The following is a 7,825-nucleotide window of genomic DNA, read 5'->3' as shown; positions in this document are numbered from 1 at the left end:
GCCTGGCAAAAGGGTTTATCTGTCCCTTCACCTCACCGGTTGGGGCCGGCATCTTCTTTGTGGGGAAGAAGGATGGCAGCCTTCGGCCCTGCGTGGACTACAGGGCTCTAAATGGCATCATTAAAAAGAACCGGTACCCGCTTCCCCTTATCCCCGAACTGCTGGACAGGGTGAAAGACGCCTGGTCCTTTACAAAGATCCCCCTCCGGGGAGCTTACAACCTTGTCCGCATTAAAGAGGGTGATGAATGGAAGGCGGCCTTTCGCTCACGGTTTTGGCATTGTGAGTACCTCGTGATGCCCTTCCGGCTCTGTAACGCCCCTGCCACCTTCTAGTGTTTCGTCAACGACGTATTTCGTGATCCGCTGGACTCCTATGTTGTCGTATACCTGGACGACATCCTCGTCTTTTCCCGGACGTTGCCGCAACATGAGAAGCAATTCAAGACAGTGCTCCAACGTCTTCGAACCCATAGATTGTATGGCAAGTTGGAGAAGAGCATTTTTGAGGTACCCACCGTCGAGTTCTTGGGCTATATCATATCCCCGGGACAGGTGGAGATGGACCCCAAAAATATCCGGGCCGTCCTGGAGTGGCCTATCCCCCGCAACAGACGGATGGTACAACAATTCATAGGCTTCGCCAACTTTTACAGGAGGTTCATCCGCAACTTCTCGTCCATCTGTGCCCCCATCACTGCACAGACCCAAAGCAGTGTGCCATTTGACTGGACTCCGGAGGCCCACAAGGCGTTCCAGCGCCTCAAGCAATTATTTACGCAGGCACCTGTGCTAGCGCAGCCTGATACCGCTCACCCATTTTATCTGGAGACTGACGCCGCCGAGGGGGCGGTCGGAGCCATTCTCTCCCAGTGCCAAGGGGAGAAGCAGCTCCTGCACCCCATTCCCTTCTACTCCCGCAAGCTCACCGGGGACGAGCGCAATTACGACGTGGGCGAGAGGGAGCTGCTCGCCATCAAAAACACTCTGTAAGAATGGAGGCATCTATTGGAGGGGGCAGAAAATCCTGTGGTGGTTTACACGGATCACCGAAACCTCGAGTACCTCCGCAGTGCCAAGCGACTGCGGCCCTCAAGGTGGGCCCTCTTTTTCTCACGCTTCCGTCTGCAGATCACCTACAGGCCCGGAGCCAGAACGGCAAGGCCGATGCGTTATCCCGCATGCACGCTTCGGAGTCCGAACCTACGCCTCCAGAACCCATCCTACCAGCCGCCTATTTTCTGGCCACCCAGCACTCCCTCATAGAGGAGATTAGAAGGGCCAGCACGCCTGCTCCAAGTGAAGCAGCCCAGCTACCGCTGAAACAGGGGCTGTGCTATCATCAGCAGCGGATCTACGTTCCTGCCCCCCAGCGGATATCCATCTTACAGCACCACCACGATCACCCCACAGCCGGCCATAGGGGCCAACGCAACACCTTGGAGTGCGTCCTGCGCAGATTCTGGTGGCCCTCCGTGACGGCGGACGTGCATTCCTTCGTGGAGTCCTGCTCCGTGTGTGCGCTCCACAAACGGCTGCTGCAGCCCCTGCCAGTGCCGTCACCACCATGGAGAGACATTGCGATGGACTTCATCGTGGATCTGCCCCCTCACAAGCCTGCACCACCAACATGGTGGTAGTGGACAAGTGCACCAAGATGGCCCACTTCATACCTATCCCGGGCCTTCCTACAGCTCAACTAAGCTCCAGCCTTTTTCTGCAGCATGTGTTCCGGCTACACGGGCTCCCCGATACCATTGTCTCAGACCGGGGCTCACCTCCCGTTTCTGGACCCATTTCTGTTGATGCCTCTGCATCACCCGAGAGGACCAACCACAGACCGGGGCTCACAGTTCACCTCCCATTTCTGGACCCATTTCTGTCGATGCCTCCGCATTACCCGAAAGGACCAACCAGACCCTTGAACATTACCTCCGCTGTTACACCTCATATCTACAGGACGATTGGGTGAGTCATCCACCATTAGCAGAGTTCACCTACAACAGCCAACAGCACTCATCCACTGGGCTCTCCCCATTTTATGCCAACTGCGGCTACCATCCCTTGACCCTCCCGGATCTGCCCATCGATGTTCCAGTGCCGGAGGTGGCACACTGGCTCTGTCGCCTCCACGCTACAACTCCAGGTCGCCTAACGCCAACTGAAGGAGCAGGCCGATCGCCAGCGTGCGAAACCTCCGGAGTACAAAATCGGGGGCCAAGGTGTGGCTCTCCACTCAGCACCCCCGGCTGTCATGTCCCTCCAGGAAGCTGGGTCCCCACTACCTCGGCCCCTTCACGATCGAGGGCATGGTCAACAAGGTCGTCGCAAGGCTCCGGCTGCCCGCGTCCCTGGGCATACACCTGCTTTTTCATGTGTCTCTGCTGAAACCGCACCGTGCCAACCCATTCCCAGACCGGGTACCTGCTCCGCCTCCTCCCGTCCAGGTGGATAACGATGATGAGTAGTAGGTCCAGGAGATCGTGGACTCCCGCCGCTGGCATGGGGTCCTCGAGTATGTCATCCACTGGAAGGGGTACGGTCCCGAGGAGCGTTCCTGGGAGCCATCGGGAGGAGTCCATGCGGACGCCAAAGTGCAAGCGTTCCATCGGCTCACCCCGAGAGGCCTGCCCAGGGTCGCGTCCGTAGGCCGCTCCTTGGTGGGGGGCTCTGTCAGAATGCAGGGGGTAGTACCACTCCTCGGGGTCAAGGGGCACGGAGCAGGGCACGGGTTCCCCTCCAGTCTGCCCGAATTCCTGGCGCCCAGGTTGCAGGTGCGCATGCGCGAACAGCGCGGCGGTCGCGTGTGCGCACTACTCGGGCTGCGCGCACAGTTCCGGAACCACGCACTTAGCTTGCCTGCGCCATTAGGGCTGTCAGGTGTGGGCCTTGCTGGGGGAGGTTCCCAGCACACATCTTCCACCACTCTCTCCTGCCATTGGCTCTCGGGGAGGGAGGCCTCCTGGTTGCCTCGGTGACCAGGGGGTTGTCTTACACTCCCTGGCTATAAAAACCTGGCCAGAGCTCTGGCTTGTTGCTGAGTCATTCCACCCTATGGTGTGATTACCTAGCTCCCCATCTGTGTATCCTGCTTTGCTTCCTGACCCTTTATCTGGACCCCCTGTTGCCGACCCTGGACTGTCTTTTCGCCCCTGAACCCTTGCTGCCTGCCTCGACTCGGATTGGACTTGACTTCTCTTTGGATAATCCCTTTTGTACCTTTTGCCTTTGGACGTTTTCAGCCGTTTTCTGCCAGTGGGTTCCACTCCGTTCCCGTCAACCTTGTGGCTCTCCTGACAGATTGAGAGAGAGGGCTTTGGCACAAGAGGTAAACAACATGGAGGCCAGAGGCATTGGAGCTTGGTAAGTTTGCATCTGCAGATGTGGGGGGAGTGGGATCTGTTTGTAATGCCTGTTTTGGTTCGGCGGGTTGTGGATCACAACTGCGGAGGCTACTCAGGCAGGAATCCCTGTCGTCACTCTCAATCTTTAGCGGAGAGTTAGGGATTCAAGCATCACAGCCACACATAAAGTATGATAAGGTTCAGGTAGGGTTATTACGTCATAAGCCCTGCCCTAAGCACCAGTAGTATTTTAGGAACGTAATGATTAACATGGTAACACAGTGTGAAGAGATCGTATCAGGAACAGAGTCTGCAGCGAGTATGCAAGGCAATTTGTAAGAAGTTACCAGAGCGAGTCCCAATGAGTATACAGTCTCTATGACACAGTGGAGGTGCAAGATGCACTGAATACTTGCAATTTGGAGCGAGTGACAGGAGCTGGGGGTCCTTTAGAATCCGGTCCAGAGACGTGAGGGTTCAAGGCTGGCAGCAGAATATGGTGGTGGTACAGGGTCCCAGGAGACAGCAGGCGTTCTGGTTTCAATAGTGGAACGCCATGCTGTCTCGGCTGGGAGTTTAAATAGGGCGAGGAAGGGGGGGAGGACCCGCCGGTCGGAACGGCTCCAAGGTGGAACGCAGCCGGCATCCGAATCCGGCATCCGAATCCGGAAGTGGCGATGCGTGCGCTCCACCATGGAACACAAGAGGGCGGACCCGAGAACCGGCGCCCCCCTGCGTCCGCGTCTCTGGGGGGGCGGGAAGTTTGAAAGTTTAAAAAAAACCCGAAAAAAAGATAGAGAAAATAAAGGAACATTTTTAAAAAATCATACTGCCAGGGAGGTATAAAACATTTCACTGAACGAAAAAACGTGCTAAAAAACAAGTTAAAAAATGCGCCTATAGTACGCCCAGGTGTGAACCCAGCCTCAGTGTCAGCAGACTGAGAGTGATTATCACTGGGGTTGGTTAACTTTGCAGTTAACCATTTACACACCTAAACAGTAGCTGCCACAATGTGTTTTAATGGAAACATGCATCATTCACAGTATCCACTGTGGTGATTTTGACATTAAGAAAAGTCAGTCAAACTTGCTGCCACACCAGGCAGAAATATAACAGAGTTTAAAATATGGTAGTTGTCTTCAAAGAAGCTGGAATTCTGTCATTTCTGATTGCGGCATTTAAAGATTTATCTTAACGATTTTAGACAATATTTGCAGAAAAGATATTAGAAAAACAAACAATAACAACAGTAAAATAAATGGGATTAAAAAATAAAGGTACTTCAAGTTTGCCTGATCTTTGGTTGCTGTGACAGAGTCACTGGTCCACAGAAATGATTCTTAGCATTCTGGCATGATTCCAGTGGAAAATTAGAGCTAATGAGATTCTTGTCTGATCCCTGAAAAGGGGCGTTTACACAAGTGACATGCCCAATCAAAGAATCCGAGGTGTGTCTTGAGGAGATGTTGAAAGGTTTTGTGATGCTCAAGCAGACACTCCCTCAAAGTCAGTTTTTCTAATTGTATCAGTATTTCCATATAACAAGGTTTTACACTTCAACAACCACCATATTATTGGATGGAATGTGAATATGATTTGATAAAGACCAAACATGATGTGAATTGAATTCACATATCATTTAGGACATTTAACGTGACCATATTTGTTTGCTGTACATTATAGCATAGGTATGTTTGATATCAAGAAGATTGTTATTCCCTTATACATATATGTAACCATGTTTTATGGAGATATCTCCATTACAGTACTGATTATGAAAAATCACTTGATCTGAGCACCTGATATCTATTACAAGGCAGTGTTAGTTCAAGCAAGGCCAGACTTACCAATGTGTATTGCTACTAGACTATTTTACAACAGGCTCTGGCCTAAAGGTGTCCATACACTGCTCGATTCTCGCACGAGAATCGCGGGAAATCCCGCGATCGTACGAGAATCGAGCAGTGTGAACGGAGACGTGCGACCGTTTCTACTGTACGGTCGCACGTCTTCCGTCGAACCAGCATGTTCGAAAACCAGCCGGGAATCGTACGATTCTCGGCTGGTTAGAACGGTGCTCGGAAGACAAATGCCGAACGGGCTGGTGTGCGCACGCGCACACTGCCCGTTCAGCATTGCGGTCATCGGAAGCCCGCCCCTCAGAGGGGCGGGCTTGCGATGTTCGAAAATGTGCGATCTGCCTGTCCAAGATAGGCAGATCATACGTTTTTTTAATCCCTGTACAACCATCGCAAGACTAAGGTCTTGCGATGGTTGTAGAGTGTATGGCCACCTTTTATAGAGATTCACAACACCCAATTACGACCAAAATACATTAGAACCAATTTTACGATGGGGCTTAATTAGAAGTCTTTTGAGTCTGTGCAGTCCTGGCAATGTGCTGTTTATTTATCTTGATCTGCTCGAGCTGCCTGATGTAGTTTCCTCGGCTTATATTCGGGACGGCTTATACTCGAGTATATACGGTATATGAAATTTGTCAGTTCTCTGCCTGGCCACAGACTCAGTTTGGAGTTCGTCAGACCTCATTTTCTTCACATACATGTTACTTCTATGTTTAGGGTCAAGTTTTCAATCTTCTGAACTGTTCTATAATATCATAGCTGTGGTAGAAGATCAGCTTGTGGGAGAGGTAGGTGTACTAGGCTTAAAGTGTTTTTCAACTTTTTTAGACAAATTGGGATAACACATACTTTATATTTGCTATATGTTTCTATCAACATAGCATAACTTTAAAATATTTTAAAATTGCTGCTTACATTTTAAGTGTTTTTTACTTGCTTAAAAATCCTACCTAGCCTCCCCTATATAATGTTAAGGAGGGGCGGTGGGAAGTTATGTTTACTCTAATTAACCCTGTCTGTACTGTGCTGGCATGTCTCACTATCTATAGTAAACTAGAATTAAACACTGTTGCATCTCCTATATATACACTGTGGGGAATTTATCAAAACCGGAGCCGATAAAAACTGGAGCAGCGGTGCATGGCAACCAATCAGCTTCTCTCTTTAGTTTGTTCTGTTAAGTTTTGAAAATGAAAGAGAGAAGCTGATTGGTTGTCATGCATAGCTGCTCCAGATTTTGTCTGCTTCAGTTTTCATAAATTCCACTCACTGTTTTTTATAACAAAGGGTTAAAGACTTAGAAGCATTGTATGTTAATGAGTAGAAGTTCAGTCTCTCCTTCAGTTTGCCTCTCTACTTTTACTTTTTAACTGCTCAGAGTATGCTTCAATCGGCACAGAGGCCTTCACCAGAGAAACATCTGAAAGGTACAAAATATTTTTTTAAATATTGTTATTGGGTATACTGTGTGAATGGGAACACATACCAAATATACTGTATATTGGGGTTTTCTCAAATTTGACTGAAAAAAGTAGTAATACACTTTAACATAAGGGTGACTGCGACAGATTGCACTGGCCACAGGATGAAGTAATTGCTGGCTACTATGTTAGCAATAGCTTGAAACAGGCGGTCAGTTACAAAATTAGTTAACTCACCTAAACAGGGTGTGGACAGAAGGTTTTAAAAGGCAGATGCAGCTAACAGGTCACTGGGAAAAGAGAGACTGTGAAACACAGACCTCCCAGGCTGCTGCACTAGAGGTAAAGTGAGGCCTAAGAAAATGTTATGTTTGTTTGGCAGGTGTTTAAAAGCCTAGCTTGGCACCTTTATTCAGTGAGGGTAAAACTGTTTTCTATGTGTAGGTAGATGTCTGACAGAGATAGGCTTTTTGTTTATGTATTTTTGTTACTATCTGGCTTGAGAAGACTCAGTATTGTTTGTGAAAAAGTTGTCACTAACTGAGTACAATAAACTTCCCTGCTAAGGACTTTTGGACTCCAGCCTCTACAAGTTTATCGGCTTACTGACTGCATTGTGACACAGTGTTACCCAGGAGCAGGTACACACTGTTACAGTGGCCAGGGCAGCCTTCAGGGGGGTATGGCCGATGCGCAAGTAAGGGGCCCGGCGCTGCCTTAGGGGCCCGGCCGGGTACCTTACATGAGTGACGGCCGTACAGGTGACTGGCAGGAGGTGGAGGCGGCCAGGCCTCCGCAGCACCGGAGGAAGCCGGGGCCCGCACACTCGAGATCCTCACCTGGGGTGCTCTCTCTGTGCGGGCCTCCGGTGTCCCCCTGTCTCCAGTCGGCCTCCACTGCAGTGACTGACTGCACATTACGTTTTTAAAGATGGCAGCCGCGAGTAGCGGCGGCCATCTTTAAACCTGGCAAGTTGGCCACATCTCATTTAATATATTGCCGAAACGGCAATATATTAAATGAAAATAATTCTCTGGTGGTCCAGTGGAGAATCAGTATGTTCTGCATCTCTTGCTGATGCAGATCATACTGATCGATCCCTGTGGTGCCGTCAGTGACACAGGCAGGGATCGATTAGTAGGTCTGCATCAGCCTGAGATGCAGATCACACTGATCCTACACTCCACCATTAC

Source organism: Nanorana parkeri, unplaced genomic scaffold (genome assembly GCF_000935625.1).
Source record: "Nanorana parkeri isolate BGI_ZX_2015 unplaced genomic scaffold, ASM93562v1 scaffold278, whole genome shotgun sequence".
In the NCBI taxonomy this organism is placed as follows: domain Eukaryota; kingdom Metazoa; phylum Chordata; class Amphibia; order Anura; family Dicroglossidae; genus Nanorana; species Nanorana parkeri.
This window is presented reverse-complemented; position numbering follows the sequence as displayed.